Below are 17,676 nucleotides of genomic sequence, written 5' to 3'. Positions count from 1 at the left end.
AATACTGCTGAGACACTACTTTAAACACACCTGCAAGCACTTCCATCTATGTTTATAACAAATTTTATAGCTCTCAAAATGGCTGCAAAGTTTTAATAAACATGTGGTAAATAGCAAACTATATTATATTAGGAAAATGGGGAAAGTGGAATAAATGAGTAAATTTTCTGCCTCCAGAGTGAAAGACACATTTTCAAGATGAATGTGGGCAGGTGAACTATTTGCCTCTTCTCTACAGTTTTCCATTGGAATGGGACTGTAGTTTCCCTCCGATAGGAAGGAATTTGTAACTTGCATATTAGTCAGTGTATTCAATTGCAAAATCAAAAGCACTATTAAAAAATAGTGGCATATTAGAAAGAATCTTGGCTTGAGAGGCATGGCATTTGCGTAGGAGCTGCGTATGTGTTATGTGGTGTAGTCAGTCACTTATTCCTCTTGTATATCCTCAAGCAATGTGAAGCTAGGAGTATTGCCTGATATGAAAGCCATGTTTGGCTTGTGGCTGTTGGATTGCTCAGCACAGATATAGAATATCTCCATCATCTCAGTAGGTTCGTTTGGGCTGCACTTCTTGAGAGAAAAACCTGCTTTACAGATCATAGTTTCTCAGGATGTTATCCCTCACTCTTCTTGCCGCAGTTCCATTCTTGACCTCACTGCCAAGCGCCCGCGTTTGTTGAGATGGCTCTTTTGAAATCATCTGTAAGGTTTCTGCTATAATAAAAATCTTCCAGAGATCTCTGGGGCAGTTATTTCATACTTGAGGTATTGATGTTGGGGGCTAATAATTTCATCCCACAAATGACACATGTACCGTATTTAAATTTGATGATTGAAATGTCTGTGGCCTTCTGTTCCGAGGTCAGGTTATGTGTCTGCTTCTGAGGTTTGGGCCACTTCCTGGCTCTTTCAAGCTATGGCCAGGCAGGTAGTCACCCATGTTCAAATGAAGTCACGATGGTCTCTGCAGCCAGCCCTGGCAGGATAAAGAGAATACTGAGCTACTGTCTATTTAGGTCTCAGTACTTCACTGAATAAAAACACCTCTAAGTTAATATTGACTTCTTCCTTGTGATTTATTGATTTTTGAAGATACACAAAATTTTAATATCTTTGTGGACTAATTTTATAAATAACTCCATTACACAGAAGTACTGTCAAAATACTTTTAAAAACTCACTCTTCGCCACAAGAAGACATGGAGGAGATTTAAATGCACACTGCTGAGTGAAAGAAGCCACCCTCAAAATGCTATACACACTATATGATTCCAGCCACATTGTGAAAAAGGCGAAACTATGGAGTGAGTACAAAGATCAGGGGTCACCAGTGGTATTGGGGGGAGGGAGAGATGAATAGGTGGAACATAGAGGATTTAGGGCAGTGAAACTGTTCTATAAGATATTAGAATGGTAGATATATGTCACATTCCATTTGTCAAAACCCATAGAATGTGCAACACAAAGAATGACACTTTCGTTTGAACATTGGTTGGTAATGATGTGTCAATCTCGGTTCATTGATTATGACAAATGTACCACAGTGGTACAGGATGTTGATGAAGGTGGAGGCTATTTGTGGGGGGAGGAAGTGTACATGGGAACTCTGTATTTTTCATTCAATTTTGCTGTGAACATAAAACTGCTCTGCAAAATAAGATCTATTAATTTTAAAAACTCACTCATATAGTTAAAAAGTTCTGAGGTCTCGTAACTATGCAATTATTTGTTCCTATTCAATTTAATAGCATATCAGGTACAATACAGGTTCTGAATTTTATTTTTGCACTTTTTTTTCTATTTTTTTTTCATTTGAATAATATTCAGGCATTCCAATGTTATCAAATAAATCAGTGGATTCCTTTTCCAGTAATAGAGTTTTGAAAAAAATCTATTGGTCTGCCACTGACAAATATCATTAGTATTCTCATTGGAAAAATTAACTCTTAAATATTTTGAATTTCTTAACTGTACTCACAGGATAAAAAAAGTAGCAGCTAGTGTATACTGAATGTGATCTGGGTGCCAGACCTTGCTAAGAACGCCATAGTTACTTGTTTCATCCTCACAACTCTATGAGGTAGGTCCTATTATTCCCATCGTACACATAAATGCGTAATTGGAGCATAATCTTTAGCATCTGTGCTTTGAACTCCAGCTGTGTACAAATAGGATGTGGACCCAGGTCACCCACATCCAGGACAGCAGGACCTGACATTGAATGGCGTCCATCATTGGTCACAGCAAATGAAACCTGATGAAATTTTAGATGGTGCAGCTTCCTGGATAGTTAATGTCCTGGCAATTTTCTCAGGTCTTTAAACAGCCTCTCAGAACTGGGAGCATAGAATGAAAACCAGTGTGCTTCAGTACCAGAGGTCAGCAACCTGGCCCCAAAAGACCAGCTGCGAGGGAGGCAGTCCTTCCAGAGGCACAGTTAGCCTGTCTGAAGCCTTTGGGGTCTTGCTCCTTTGCTTTTTTCAATGACTTCATTGAGGTATAATTTGCATAAGTTGTAATTCTCCTACTTTTAAGTGTCTAAGCCCATGATTTGTAATAAGTCACTGTGTTGTGCAAGCATCGCCATAATCCAGATCGAAATCCCTTAGGCTCATGTACAGCTAATTCCTATTCCCATGTCTGGCTCTGGCAACCACTACTTTCTGTCTCTAGAGTTTTGCCTTTCTGTACATTTCATATCATTGGAACCATGCATGATATGGTCCTTTGCGACTGCCTTCTTCCTTTCTTAGCGTAATGTTTTTGAGGTTCATCCATACTACAGCATGAATCAGAACTTTGTTCCTTTTTATCGCTGAATTATATTTCGCTGAATCGATGTACCACAGTTTGTGGATCCATTCTCCAATTTTGTAGCATCTGTGTGGTTACCACTTTTTTTGCTATTCGTGTTAATGCTGCTATGATGATGTTTTTAACTTACTAATGTTTTCCCAGATTATGCAGTCTACATACAACTTTACTTTTTTTCCTCAAAAGCCTCTTTGTTCCCCACAATCCTACGTGTAGACAAGGACTAAGTTGAGACCCTAAGTCCAGCAGAAATATCTCCTGCCTGTAGGAAATGACTTGTGAGTAACAGTTTGGAGCTGTTGGATGCTAAGGTCAAAGGCCTGTGCATTTCGAATAGTGCCTCTCTTATATTGTAGATTGTTCTGCGCTCTGCAGTGACGAGGAAATATGGCGGCTGCCGTTTGCTGTTTCATGTCCTCATTTTACAGGACTGCCCAATAAAGTCACTCCTATTACCACCCTGGGGACTTGTAGTTTACTTGGACTTTATAGTTGTGCCTAAAGACCCCAAAATCTCAGTTCTTAAGGTGGTTTTACTCACCCTTTCTTTAAGGGTTAGTTTTGGAGTTTAGTCACTGGGAGCCCCTGAGAGAAGTCTTTCCTTACCATGATTTAAATTTAAGGGAAAAAATGTGCAACTTAGAAAATAATTCAATTATAGTTCTCAAAACAGAAAAGGGATGGCTTTGAAAAGTCCATGCTGGATGTCTGTAAGAATAAGTGGGGGGCTGTCTCCTAACAATGTGCAGAATGTAGGTATCCCTTGCTCTATTTTTCAGAATTCGAGTTTTGCCTCACATAATGTGTTATTCCTAATGCCTTTTAACTGGATTTCCAGATAGACATTACTTTTCGAACTTCAACAGTGTTGTAAAATAGGCTGCAAAGCTTGCCCTGAAGGGAACAATTGCCTCCCCCCCTCCCCGCCCCCGAACAAGGGTACAGAATGCTGGAAGCTATCATCAATGCTGGATGGAGAGAATGTGATGTCTGTTTCCATGATGCTGCAAATGCGATTGCTGGTAGATCTATTAATAGCTCACAGTTGATTTTTGACCTTGGATTTGTTAAATTAAAGAAGCCATAAAATAGAGATGAATAAAATTAACTGAAGGAAACCCAGGGCATATTCCACACTTAATTTTTGTATGAATATTTAGTATATTGAGTGTGAGGGCGGTTACGGGCATGCACACACTGGGAGTGCCCCAAAAAATGTATACAACTGTACACTTTGGCCAACATTGCTAATGCAGTAGTTCGCCATAATCAGAAGTATCTGGACGCTGATGGGAACCACTTTGAGCACCTCTAGTAATTGCAGAAGTCACACGTGACTTGTATTCATCTTTTATTAGTGGTATATATTGAGTACTACAATTTTAATGGTTTTCTTTTCCTTTCTTAAAATGTGTATACGTTTTTTTGGCACCTTCTGTATAATTAGCATTTTCTGTGTAAACCATTTGAGAATGTATTACTTTAAAGTTAATCTGTTTATAAATAAGAAATCATGTAGAACTCATTACTCTCATCTTTCCACCAATTTGTTTGTTTATTTGTTTACAAACAACCACTGATGTGTTCTCAACAAAGTGCCACCATTCTGTTAGAGGGAAGGCAGCAGAGAGGGCAGTTTTCTTCTTTGTCTTCTCATGCTTATGCAAGTGGTCACAGTCTGCTCATTGGGGACAAGCGTGAGACCTCAGAGTCTTTTATGTGACACTGAAGGCTCCACTTCACCTGGTGATGATCACAGTAGACATTCTGGGCAGGGTCTTGATCCAGCCCCTTGACACTCTCCCTTCACAGACTTAAGTTTAGACTTACTGCTACTTTTCTCTAGTTCAGTAATGTATTTTGATTGTTCAAGCTTTGCTTTTATTTTTATTTTCCTGGCAGGCTTATCAGGTTAAATATCATAAAAATATCTGTCCATATGTACCATACCGCTACCTCTTCATCTTTAAAGGAATTGTATATTTTTGATATATACCCCAATAAATTCTATCAGCTATTTATGCCTCAAGTATGAATAAATTCATTGGATTCTATTCTGAATCTGATTGGGATTAAGGGGCACTGAGACCAAATTCCAATAATTGCAAAATTTTGCAAAAGAGTAGCTTACTTTGTGAGGTGAGCTGCAAAAAATATATATAGTTCATTAGGATTGATGTGGATGGTTTAATAGAGGGCAACTGTCCATGTGTGTACATTGGCATGTTTAATGTGTTCAGATCTATTTTCTACATCCAAGCTAATCATGTAGAAGTAAAAATTTAAAAAAAGATTCCTGTGTCATCTCCTATTTGCACAAATTTCAATTCTGAACAAGTCTGAGTCACCATTAGTCACCAATATTCTGAGTTGTTAAGAATAGTCACATTTGTCCATTATCTCTCAGTAAAGGTGGGGGGATAAAGTGTACTCATGCAGGCCAACTAATAATTCCTTTTCATCTTCCCACAAACTTAACAGGTACTCTGTTCTTCTCATGCTTTGGTTAATTCCTCAACCTTTCTTTACTAGTTAAAAACTGGTTGGTTGTCAAATACTTAACCCATGCTATGTGTTCATCCATAGATCGGTTGACCACATCTTTGAAAAAATATTTTAAGAAACAAGTATATTGAAGAATTAGTTAATGCTCAGGCAATTTAGAGTTTTCTTGACAGTTACAGTTCTGCTTTATGTGTTCATTTATTTTCTAACCAGATGGGAGAAACAGATATTTGTGACCTCTTGTGTCTTGTGGCTCTTTTGTTAAAATCTCAAGTCATGTAAACAAGAAACCAATAAGTATTTTGAACTCTGTAGGCCTAAATGGAGCTCTGAGGCTTTGAAGAACAATTACCAAAGTCACTCAATATTACTCTTGTTTTGTCAGTCTGGAGTGACTGAAGGAAGATGGAGTTTCTTTGAAAACAAGAATGAGTCGATGTAATGGAATCGTTGAATTTAATGGTCTTGTCTTCAAAATAATGCAAATCAGCTGTTTCTTGAGCTATGTCAGACTGTGCAATCCTGACTTTGCATTTTTTCTGAATCTAATATGTAAGCTACATTTTGAAGAATATTTATGTATTGGTTCAGAGATGGCTTTTACCAGTAGCCAGAGCAATGAAAGTTCAGTTGGAATATTAAGGAAATCTCTGTAGAAGGCGTAGGCAATAAGATTGTCAATGGGAGTAATGTGTTCGCTAACTCTGGAAGGATTCCAGGCTGATCTCGACATCACCTCTCTGGGATAATTTAGAAATCACAGGAGCAGGCTTGCCTTAATGCAGAAGCGCAGACAGATGAAGCACTCAGGCTTTGCTGGAACACCGACCCTGCATTTCTATTGGGATCGTTTCGCTTTTTCTGCTTGCAGGACAAAGAGCTGGATTCAATAGTTGAACACAGTGATTTTCATGTTTTGAGACAAGAACACTGTTTTGTGTTATTATTTGGGCCTTTTGGACTGTGAATGTACACACGACAGGATGTAGTTTCCTATGGTTACTGTAGCAACCTGGTGGCTGAAAACAACAGAAAGCTTTCATGTTACAGGTCCAAACTCAAGGTGTTGGCAGGGTCCTGTGAAGGCGCTAGAGAGTCTTCCCATAGCTCTTCCAAGTTCTGGGGGATCCAGGCATTCTTTCACTTGGGGCAGCATGACTCTAATCTCTGCCTGTGTCGTGACGTGGCTGTCTCCTGTGTGTGTTTTCCTGTATGTGTGTTCTCCTCAATTTATAAGGACATGTGTCATTGAATTTAGGGCCCAGCCCGTTAATCCAGGATGTGAGGTCTGTAACTTAATTACATCTACAAGACCCCTTTTCCAGATAAATTCACATTTTCAGGTACTGGGCATTAAGACTTGGACATATCTTCTTGGGGGTAACCATTCAACCACTACAGACAGCAAAGGAGACATGATTAAATTCGTTTCAGTACAAATCTGTCCATTTATTTTCCTCCACTTCTTACGAGTCTTAATCTTCTTTGTGTCTCTGAAAATATTAGGAGGGAAAGTCCATCCTCCATAAACATTCTTAAGCCTGCCCTATAGTAATGTATAATTCTAAATTATATCTGTACTAGTAAAATGTTTTACTCTTTCAAAATACGTGACTCATTGGATACAGTTCCACAGGCAGTTCATCAAGCATTAGCTAAACGTTTTCATTTCTCTTTGAGTCCTGGGACCTGCAGGGCTCCGAGGGCATAAAAATCAGCATTGACCACACCTCAGCCTGTTTAAGGCCCATTAGCTCAGCAGCGAGGCTCAGCTCCTCAGGCAGGTGGCATTCCACCAGCCTGAATGGAAACCAAATGCAATTGTGGGTGTCTGCCATTGCTGGGATTTGGCTTTGGCCTCGTAGCTCTGACATGGAACACGTCCCCTTTTCAAGGGGCCGTCTTGTCTGTATAAGGGCATTTTCAAATTAAACAAAAATTTATTTTCATTTTGCCCGTTTTCGCCTCCTCTGTAAGACTTAAGTCTCTATTTTTTCCTGGCCTAACCTTTTGCATGTGAGTTTTCTAATACTGAGCAAATGCCTTTTCATGCTTTGTAATTGCCCTATTTTAAAAAAATATATGAAATATATACATATATATATATATGTGTATATATATATATATATATATATATATATATATATATATATATCTGTGCTGTTCAATAACCAACACAATTCACAAAGAAATTGTCCACAGGGAGTTGACTTCACACTGTTGCTTCATTCCAAGTTTTCCAACTGGGAAAGCAGATGAAGAAAAGTAACAAAATTTAGCAAACGCTGAATGGGTTGGGAGTTTTACTCGCAATTTCACCCAGGAGGCCCCCATCAATACTCAGGGAAGGCAGCGACCCTCTGCCCTCGAGTTTGGCCATAGGACACTAGGAACCCTTGCTGGGGACAGTAGGAAAGCTGTGAGAGTCCCTTGCAGCCCCAGGCATTGTCTCCCCAGGCTCCATCCCCTGTCTGAAGATCTAATCTACGGAAAAGACAAGGATTCTCAAGACCCTTGCAGAATGTTACAAGTGTCCCAAAGACAAAGATGTCATGTGAAAATGATAAAGGTTCTGGCGAACCATGGGCTGTAATTGTCATGTTTCAAGTTTCAGTCAGACAGACACCTCATCTTTTCTCAAATTGTTAGAACCCAAACCTTCTTCCTTAAACAGATTTTTATGATTTGTTTCTTGATTGCTTTGCGTTCCAGGGTTTTATCCTTAAGACTATTTCGAATCCAGAATGCTTCCATGCCTTCAGTAGAATATAAAAATAGATCCAGTCTACTATGTTGTCTGGGGAGCTAGGTGAGACATTAATCTTATTGCCGGGGGAACTTTCTCTTTCCTAATAAAGTGTGTTTCCTGTTATTAGACAGGGAACTCAGTAATAGATTGTGGTTCCCTTTTTGCCTGCACTGCTGGGAAATCTGTAGTTATGTTTTATACTAAATTTTCATAGCTATCTTCAGCCTAGGTTTTCTTGTAAAACTATCTCATCCTTTTCGCTCCATGAATTCCGTGCTTTTATACTGTCTTAATGGTTTTTCATTATCTGTGTTTCTTTGTAAAAGTCATCTAAAGAAAATGTAAATTATTTCCCCCCCTCCCAAGAATACAAAATAAAGAATTAGCTACCCATATTGCATAGCCTGATGAATATCTCTTGTCCCCACCGTGTCACAGCTAGATCATCTGGTCACAATTAGATCTGAGAATTATGTTGGGCCAAGATGTTTGAGAGGCAGTGGAATGGCCAGAAGACAAAATCAAAACATGAGGATTGGGGGGGGGAAATGTCCCTAATTATATGTTATTTTCTAAACTAATTTACTTGTAGCCTAAAGAACTGAGCCTGTAATTCCTCTGTTAAGAGTTTCTTTTGGTTTCATTTGAATCTGAGTATGTCAGACATCTCACTGAAATCAGCTTGTTAGAAAGGCATGCCAATAATGATTGCAATCATTTAAGGAGTCTTTATTATACACCAGGCACTGGGCTTCCTGCTTTGTAGAGTCTCCTTTGATTCTCGTTACATCCCATGAGCAGCCCCCTATTACCTGGAGGGGAACTGAAGCTGAGAATGGCTAAATTATTTGCTGCAAGGCCCATTGAAAGTGGTTGAGCACACATGCCTAGGTCTGCACTCTGAAATTTACCCAAGCTTACTCCACGGGAGGAAGGAGAGCTGTCAGTCTCTCAGGCAAAGAGCTCTTCAAGGCTCAGTCTTCGGACTGCACACTGGTACTTTCTGTGAAGATTAAATGTGCTGCAGTGTGATAAATGCTTAGGACAGTGGCTGGCACATGAGATGAATAAATAGGCGTATGATAACAATGAAGACACAGTGTGAGTAGAGTGGCTACCTGGAGCAAAGAAAAATACAGGCTGCGCAGTGAAATTGAAGTTCAGATAGACAACAAACAATTTCTTAGTATAAGTATGGCCCATGCCATATGTGGGACATACTTACACTAAAAAGTATTATTTACCCCTTGCAATATTTGATTTACACCTATACTGAAAACAGTACTTATTGTTTATCGGAAATTCATTTAGCTGGGCATTCTGTGTTTTTTCAAGCAACCCCAAATAAGAATAAATGTGGAATGTTGGCCTATGAAAAATGCCGACATACTTCCAGAAACAGGCCCACACGATATCTTCCAGTGCTTACCCAGGACAAGCCTGGGCTCCAAAGTTTCTTGTCTTGATTCAGATTTCCTTTCTCTGCAGTCAGATGAACTTGAGTCTTGTGCAGCCTTCTGATGTTTGACATGTGCTAATTTCCGGAAGCTGCCAGAAACCTGTCAGCCATACTTTGGTGCTTACCAAACTTGACTGAAAGTTAGCATTACCTGAGGATCTTTTACAAGTTCTGATGCCCAGGTCACAGCCTAGACCAATTATGTCTGAATCTCTGGGGTAGAGCCAGGTGTAAGTATTTTTATTTTTTATGCTTCCCACATGACTCCAGCATACCGCCTCCTAAGCTCACAGGCGCTGCGAGTCCTTGGCTGTGCTCATCATGTGCTGACAGAGCTGGCCGCCCATTAAATGGGGTTTGAGGCATTTGCTCAGACAAGACAGTGAGATTGGAAATGTCCATATCTGACAAAATAAAACATCAATCCAGAAGCACCACAGGGCCTGATGCCATCTCGGATGGTCCCCAGGAGAATCAGGGAGGCAAAGGACCAACTCCAGGCCTCATGGCGCCACGACATAGCAGAGAGGTCCTTTTGAACTTTGGGAAACAGTCCTGCTGAGGTCTCTCTTCCTGCTGCCTTACTAGATAATTCCACACTTGTAGGACAGTTTTGTATATTTTGGTCTTCCTCAGGAAATAAATGCATAACTTAGCCCTGGATTTGTAAAACCCAGTGCATAATCGCAATATCCATGACTTGAGGTTTTCACAGGGTAGGTTGACTCATCCACTTGACTGTTGAATTGTTGAGTTCTGATTGCTCAGTGGAAAGGAAATAATTCATTTCTGCAAAGAGAATATTACATTTCCCGTGCTTTAACCTGGCTGTTTAAAAATTCAAATTTCTCATAGGACATTGTGTTGCCTTTTTTGCATTTTAATTATCATAGAGCTTTTAAGAGAGTGAAGTCATTAAGTAATCATCAGATGCTGATTGCTTAAACTCTACGAAGTTTGCTTTCAAGACTCTCAGTCCCACATAATAAATGGTGGGAGTTTATCAAAGCAGGTGGCATATACTTTTCCTCTTTATTTTGCTTCAGATGTGTAACAATTTGTACCTGCTGCTTTAAATTGGCCCTGAGAACACCTTTTGTGTTAAGCCCACTCACAGCTAGAGGGAACCAGCATCAACCAGACAATAGAAAAGTATTATCTCCCAACTAAACAAAGCCAAAAAAACCAATGGGAGAAATTGTTCTGTCAGTAATTCCAAACCTTGACTGTGTGGTCTCCTGCTATTTTTAGAGCTTTGGGGAAATGAATCTTCCTTACTGTAAAAATAATCCAATTAAGCATCGCTTCGGCCACTGGGAAAGTCAGTTTCCTTTGAGCACCATTTTGGAGACCAGTGTCCCTTTTCTTAGAGTACAAAAAGTTGCCTACAGAGGGAGCAGTCTTCAAAGGGGGACCGCGGGTTCTGTGATGGCGGGCTACCCTGCACCTCACAGGAGAGCCTGCATCACCACCTGCATGGCATTGCAGTAGTTTGACCTTGGTACACTAAGAATACAGAAAGTGTACCTCTGACTTAGCTTTCACCGGAGCCTTAATTTCCATTCACTTTCTTTATAGGAGAGGTGGATGTCCAGGTTGGGGGCTCTGTAGATTTTCTGGAGTGAAATTATTCTAATTTAACAGTCAAGTAGATTTGTGCCTTGAACAGACGTAAAGAAAATAAAGCTGGGCATTGATAAATCTTCATGCAACTTAGGAACCACTGGTAACTTTCAGAGCCAGGCCACCTTTCCACAAAGATGCAACATTACCAATAGCATCTTAGACTCTGAATTTTAAGACTAGAAAAAAGTGAAAGAGACTTTTCACGTCGTCCCCAAATCAGAAAACACAAGTTCAACTGGCCAGCAGTTTTACTGATGTTCCAGGGCAGAATGATCCATGTTGAGCTCGGACTAACTCCTGCCCCAGCCTGGCAGCTCACTACCTGGTCCACTCTGCTTGCTGTTCACTAGGGTGAGGCAGGTGAGGCACTCGCCTTTGGTGCCACAAAATGCTATCATCAAGATAAAGAACATTTTAGTCCAACATTTTAAAATATTTTTTTATTTTTCAATTGCAGTTGACATACAATATTATATTCGTTTCAGGTGTACAACATAGTGGTTAGACATTTCTATAACTTACAAAGTGAGCACCCTGATAAATCTAGTACCCATCTGACACCCTACATAATTACTACAATATTACTGACTAGATTCCCCATGCTGTACTCTACAGCCCTCTGACTATTTTGTAACTACTGATTTGTACTTCCTGATCCCTTCCCCCTTTTCACCCATAGCCCCAAGGCCCCTCCCATCTGTTTTTTTTTTCAGTCACTTCAATTTTTTTATATCAGACAATAGAATTTTATAATATTGTGTTACACAATATTATAAAAAATTGCAGACGGTCCAAATAATAATATTTTAAATAAAAACAGAATCCAACATGGATAATCCTAGGGCGAGGTAAGTGAGGCAGGGTTACATATGTGCAGGTCAGAGCCCGCTGGTATTTTGGTAGTTGGTAATTGGTAGTTTTTCTTGTGTCCTGGTACACACGCAGCTGGCAGCTTGGGTATTCACACCACTTGTAGGTCCAATCCTTCCCACTCCCCATGCCTCCAAATGAAAAGAGTGGCTTCACCTCCTGATCCTGGCATCTCCCTTAGCTCTGCTTTGCCTTCTAGTTAGTTGCTGTCTCCTCTATTCCATTACAACACCCTTGAAGACAAGTGTCTTGCCTTACTTGCCTCTGAATCCCCAGAACATAGCATAGTATGTGGCACTTATTTGTCATATATTTCCCCCTCTACTCTATCAGTCTTAGAAGCATTGCCTTCCCTCTGGATGTCCCTGTGCTGACCTAGTGTCTTTCTAGGGTTTGGCTTGTCAATCCAGTGACATCTGTGGCACTGGTAGGGGTTACCTGCCCCCCAGATAAGCCAAATGAATGGAGACTGTCTGCAAAGCAGGATGATTAGTTCATAGAAGCTCACCCACCTTGGCCATAGGGAAAGCTAGCTTATGCATTATCTCCTGCTGTGTAACAAATGACCACTAACTTAGTGAAAAATAACCCCCCACTTATTTTCACAGTTTCTGTGATGGCTGAATTCTCTGCTTAGGGTCTTACCAGGCTAAAATCAAGGTATCAGGGCTATGGCTCGCAGCTCCCAGAGCCTGGGTGCTGCTCTAAGCTTGCTGTTTGTTGGCAGAGTTCAGTTCCTTGCACTGGAGACCTGAGGTCTCTGTTTCCCTGACATGTGCCCCTTCTTCTTTTTCAAGACATCAATGACACAGTGAACCCTTCTGAGGCTTCAGGGCTGGCTAACTTCCTTACAACTTCCTTTTTTGCTTCTAAGGTCTCATGTGGTTCCACTGGGCCCACTCAGATAATCCAGGATAATCTTCCCTTTGTCAGGTCAGTTGACTAATAACCTTACTTACGGCATCTGCAGTCTCTTTTGCTATGTAACAAAACCAGAGGCTGACACCAGTAGGTGAGGGTTGTGGGAGACAGCTGATCACTCACAGTTCCATTTAGCATTACTTCAGGGGCAAACATCTTGGTGTCTTCTTGGCTTTGCTCCCCAAAGTATTTGTGAAGATCGAGATCAGTTGTTTAGGCCCAAAGGGATAGTCCTGATGGGTCTGAAGTCTCTCTTGTGGAATCCTGCATTGCCATTTTCTGGAACTTTGGCAGAAGCATTTCTTTGGGAAATGAGGAAAGGCGTTCTGACTTCTAAGACTCTGAATTCTGTCTGATCAGGAGGCATAATCCATTATTCATTTCTGTGTCCCCTGATGGGCAGCACAGAGCATGGCCCATGGGAGGCAGTCCAGAAAGGCTAATTTGAAGAAATGAGTGGATAAATGAATTGATGCATCCTGAGAATCTCCTCTTGGGGATTTTTGAACCAATATTTATAGTCACTATTTCCTACCAGCTGTTTCCATGTTCCCCCAAATGCTGGAAGGCATCCTCCGATTGCCCAGGCAATCCTCATCATAAATAGCTTCTGAGAGGGCTGGATAGAATGTTTGCCTAAAGAATTTCTTAATCATCGATGCCAATGTATGCATCTGTTTCTCCTTCTCATCACACTCATGCTTCCCAGTCTTACACTAATGGCTTCAAATGTTTGTGCTCAGATTAGAAATTGAATTTGTGGACTTAGGTCTATGGTGGAGTCTAAGAATCTGCTATGTTTTATTTTAACTTGTTGATTTAGCAACTATTTGTAATATCGCTTAACCATCCTTAAAATTTCTCATTGACTTCTAGGGTAAGATTTGCATAAGTTGATGTTTATTCCTATGCTATCAGTGGACACACTCACGCACTCACTCATTCGCTTACTTGCACACCCAATTTCTTAGTCCATGGAGGGCAAGTTTGCTACAATTTCAAAGAGAAGCTCGTGGAAGATAATGTTGCCCAGCAACAGTATGCTTGGTTTTATTCTACATTTGCTTTTTTCTTGTTTTCAAATGTCATTCTGTGCAACTGAAATCCTAAACAATAGTAATAGTAGGCTACCCTCTTGGTCCCTTAATCCAGGAAAAATGGCAGAGTTGTATCAAGCTTGGTTGGTAGATGTGGAAACTCTGGTCATTTGAAAGACATATCCTTTGTCGTCCCTTTATTTGTTGTGTGCGCTAACGTTTATAAATTAAATTTGGTTTATGCATTGTTTTCTTGTGAGTGTGGTTAGTGTGACTTTCTGGAGATCTGCATAAACCCTGGGTACAGTGACCAAATAGTTTCTTCAAACCCCAGTGGCAACATTCTATATTTCCCAAAGAAATACTTCTCCCCACGTTCCAAGGTACTTCTTCCAGTTGGGGTACTTGCTACCCCAATGGACTCTCTGACAACCTCAGTCATCTCTCTCCCTGTAACAAAAACCTCAAAGAAATCTTTCTGCTACATCCAAATGCATATTACCCAACCCCAGAGGTTATGAACGCAGGGTAAGAAAAGTCCCTGCCAGGCCATAGCAAGATTATGTCCTGAGTGCCTGAACACAAAGGCGCACAGAGAAACTTAGCCTTGCAAATATAATTCCCAAACCATGCTAGACAGGTGGGACAGATTTAAGGAAGAAAAAGAAGCACTGTTACTATATTGTCTTTGCAACTCAATCAACCATGAGCAGCATGTGAGGGGAAAATGGAAAATTAATTGTACCAAGAGACCTGCTTTCTCTCACTGCCAATGGCCGGTCATCTTAATCAGATGGGGTGTGGCCTGGAAGCCACTCCTTATTATGTTACACAACATCACACACTTTTTGGACAGTGGGTTTTTGTTAAGCTTGTGTTTAATGTTATATATCAGTGATGAATTAAAGCTATGGCGGCCCGTTTTCATGAATGCATTTCTAATAAAGGCCCACAGAGCAGTTCCTTCTCAGCATAAAGCTGACACATAACAATGTGTGTGGTACTCATTTTTCCAGTCTTGAAAGTTGCTGAAAAGAGAAACATGGCAGTCAGTTCCCTGAACGTCACCGTCACCCGGCGTTTCCTGGGTGCAGACAGGTGCTTCTCTCAGCACAAGACATCACAATGTTTCACGCATGTGTGAGTGTGTGGATGGGACGTTGGCTTGAAGTCACACTGCTCGCAGGAGTGCAGGGGTACTGGCGCTGGTTCAGGCAGTGAAATGTAAGCTCGCCTTGTAATAAAAGCTCTGGGAATGCAGAGGATGCCTCGCCATTAGGCATTCTCCTCGTGTTTCACATAAATGCATCCTGTTCTCGGGAGCGGATGAGCAGTGCATTTGCACTGGCTCATTCAAATTGAATGCTGGTAAAAGGAGAGTCCCGAGGAAACACAACAGTCTGGCATCTCTGAAGGCAGGAGCAAGGTGAAGCTGTCGCCCGCGTTCTCTGTTGTTTATTGGATGTTTATTTGCTGACCTCATGCACACCCACGGCAGGTTGCAAAGAGGCACCGATGGGGCGACTGATGCCTGCACGGCACAGGCACCCATGCTGGGTTTCCGGGGCTTTTCAGGGCAATAAAGTTCCAGGCTTCATACATGGCTTCACCTGTTGTCCCCAAGCCTGGTGTGGATAATGTTTTGCTGGAAGAGAAAGCTCCTCCGGAGAGGCAGTTTGTATTGTATTTTTCTTTTGTTCTGTATCAGTGCTGTATCTTTAACTTTGTCACAGCAAGAGTGAGGAGAGCGAGCCTGCAGAGAGCTTTTTGCAACGTGCTTTTTCCGTTAGTTTTAACAGGAGCAGAGCGTTCCCAGCAGCAGGGATCGCTTGCTCTCTAGTCATGTGCTATGAGGAATAAAGACACTGTAGGGCAGTGAACCTGAACTTGGCCCGTTCATCCATACTGCATTGAGTGATTGCATGGAGTGGCGTCAAATGCCACTTGGGGGTGAAGAGCACGCATCATCTTGCATTCCTCCTGGATATAGTAGGAAGGACCCTTGACAGAATCCAGTAATTAAAAGGTAAACCATGAAGTGTATGCCGTGTGTGAGAGCGTGTGGGCTGAGGGGAGATTGCATAGGGGAAGAGAGAGTTATGCTTCATTTTATTTGGAATGCTGTGTTCCTTAGATTGTCTTGGCCAATGGATCAGAAGAAGACGGGGAGAGATTTTGACTTACTGCTCACTTGCAGTAGAGTCCAGAAGTTACTTTTACACATGATGCTGCTGCTTGTCCCCAAGTACTCAGAATTGTACAGGACTTCTGTCTGTGAAGCAGGAGGGTTCTCAGTGGGGACTCTGGGGAAAAGAAAACTTTGACCACAGCATTGAATGAGTACACTCTTTCTGTCTCTGTTTGTCTTTCCGCGGAAATCTCATCCTGAGAATTCATTTGGTGTTTTGCAATTGTGGTTCTGTTTCTTAGTCCCGAAACCTAGTAAGAACTGGCTTCTTGTGATACAAAAAGACTGGAAAATGTGGCATTTCTCTTAGTTCCATTTCTAAAGATATATATATAGTTTCCATCCTCCCTTTGGGAAGAATCTTGACAAGAAGGTGAAGTTCTAAGTTCAAACATGTCATCTGCTTAATGAAATTGAGCTCTGTCTTTTGTAAATCATTGTTACATGTGCTGGCTTTATATTAAGACTCTCTGAAGTAAGCAGTGTCTCTCGGTCATGTGTGTTCTTAGCAAGTTATTGATGAAATTTTGTGACTGTAAACTTAGCTCGTGCCTAGTAAATCTCCTGTCCAGCTCTTTGAGCTCCTTTACAAGCTGCATTAAAAATAGAAGGATGGATTTTTAATTAAATTAAGTATTGTATTTGCCCTTTGGTTGCCGAAAGGCAGTTATGTGAGCATGTAGACAATGGGATTCTGTTGTTTCTAACAGACTGTTCATATAATTTGCAATTTAAAAAGAAGCCTGATGCTCTATAGATCTTTGGGGTGTTTTATTCTTACCACCCCATACAATTGAATCTATTGAATATCTGTTTCAGTTAACACTCAAATTGAATAAACACAATGCTAGTTTGTGATATGTTATATATGTATACCCATTATAGATCCGTTACACATATTCATATTATTTATACACACACACACACACACACACACACTCACATATCTTCCAGAATATTTTGTTCAAAAGTTTGGTTCTAAGCAAAGCAATTTGTCAGCAGCAGAGTTAATAAGACTTAGCATAAGCATTCTTGGCATAGAAATATGGGTTCGCAAAATGAAGAGAGCTGCTCAAATATGCATCATCCAACGGCATTTCACTTGAGAAACAATGCTGGTAATTACCCAGGGGTTCATCACAGCACGATATGTAGATCATTGTTTCTGTGCCAGAAGCTGCATCTGATCTGACGTAGAGAAGATGGGAATCAGGAGAGACGTAGGGAAGGAAAGGCAAAGTCTTTGGGGAAAATTGATATCAGTAGTAGCTTCGAACGGCATCAGTGCTGGCACCAGGATCGACTCTATGGTAACTTGATGGAAGAAACAATCTTGATTGATGGCAGATTTTTCATCCTGTTTAGCCTATGAAAGTATGTTCACCATACTTTCTGGTTTATTTATTTGATTTATTGAAGGTGCCAGTTAGGTTTTTCCAACAAATACATTTTTTTAGTGAGGCTTTAAAGGTATGAACATAAAGGGTTATGGGATATTTTATAGT

At 40.8% G+C, this 17,676-nt stretch overlaps 1 protein-coding gene across 6 annotated transcripts in view; it reads left to right on the top strand.

Moving 5' to 3' along the window:
* FRMPD4 (FERM and PDZ domain containing 4) overlaps positions 1 to 17,676 on the top strand; it is a 748,742-nt gene that overhangs the window by 427,285 nt on the left and 303,781 nt on the right. Inside the window, exon 1 of one of the 6 annotated variants that reach the window (XM_019651212.1) lies at positions 15,327 to 16,009. The exons of the other annotated variants lie outside the window; for them this stretch is intronic. The gene's annotated coding sequence lies outside the window, so the exon portion shown is untranslated. Of the gene's footprint in view, positions 1 to 15,326; positions 16,010 to 17,676 lie in introns of those variants that run through there. 6 annotated transcript variants of the gene reach the window in all.

Source organism: Hipposideros armiger, unplaced genomic scaffold, assembly GCF_001890085.2.
Source record: "Hipposideros armiger isolate ML-2016 unplaced genomic scaffold, ASM189008v1 scaffold_155, whole genome shotgun sequence".
In the NCBI taxonomy this organism is placed as follows: domain Eukaryota; kingdom Metazoa; phylum Chordata; class Mammalia; order Chiroptera; family Hipposideridae; genus Hipposideros; species Hipposideros armiger.
Note: the sequence above shows the minus strand (reverse complement) of the source record. Positions and strands in the feature narration are given on the sequence as shown.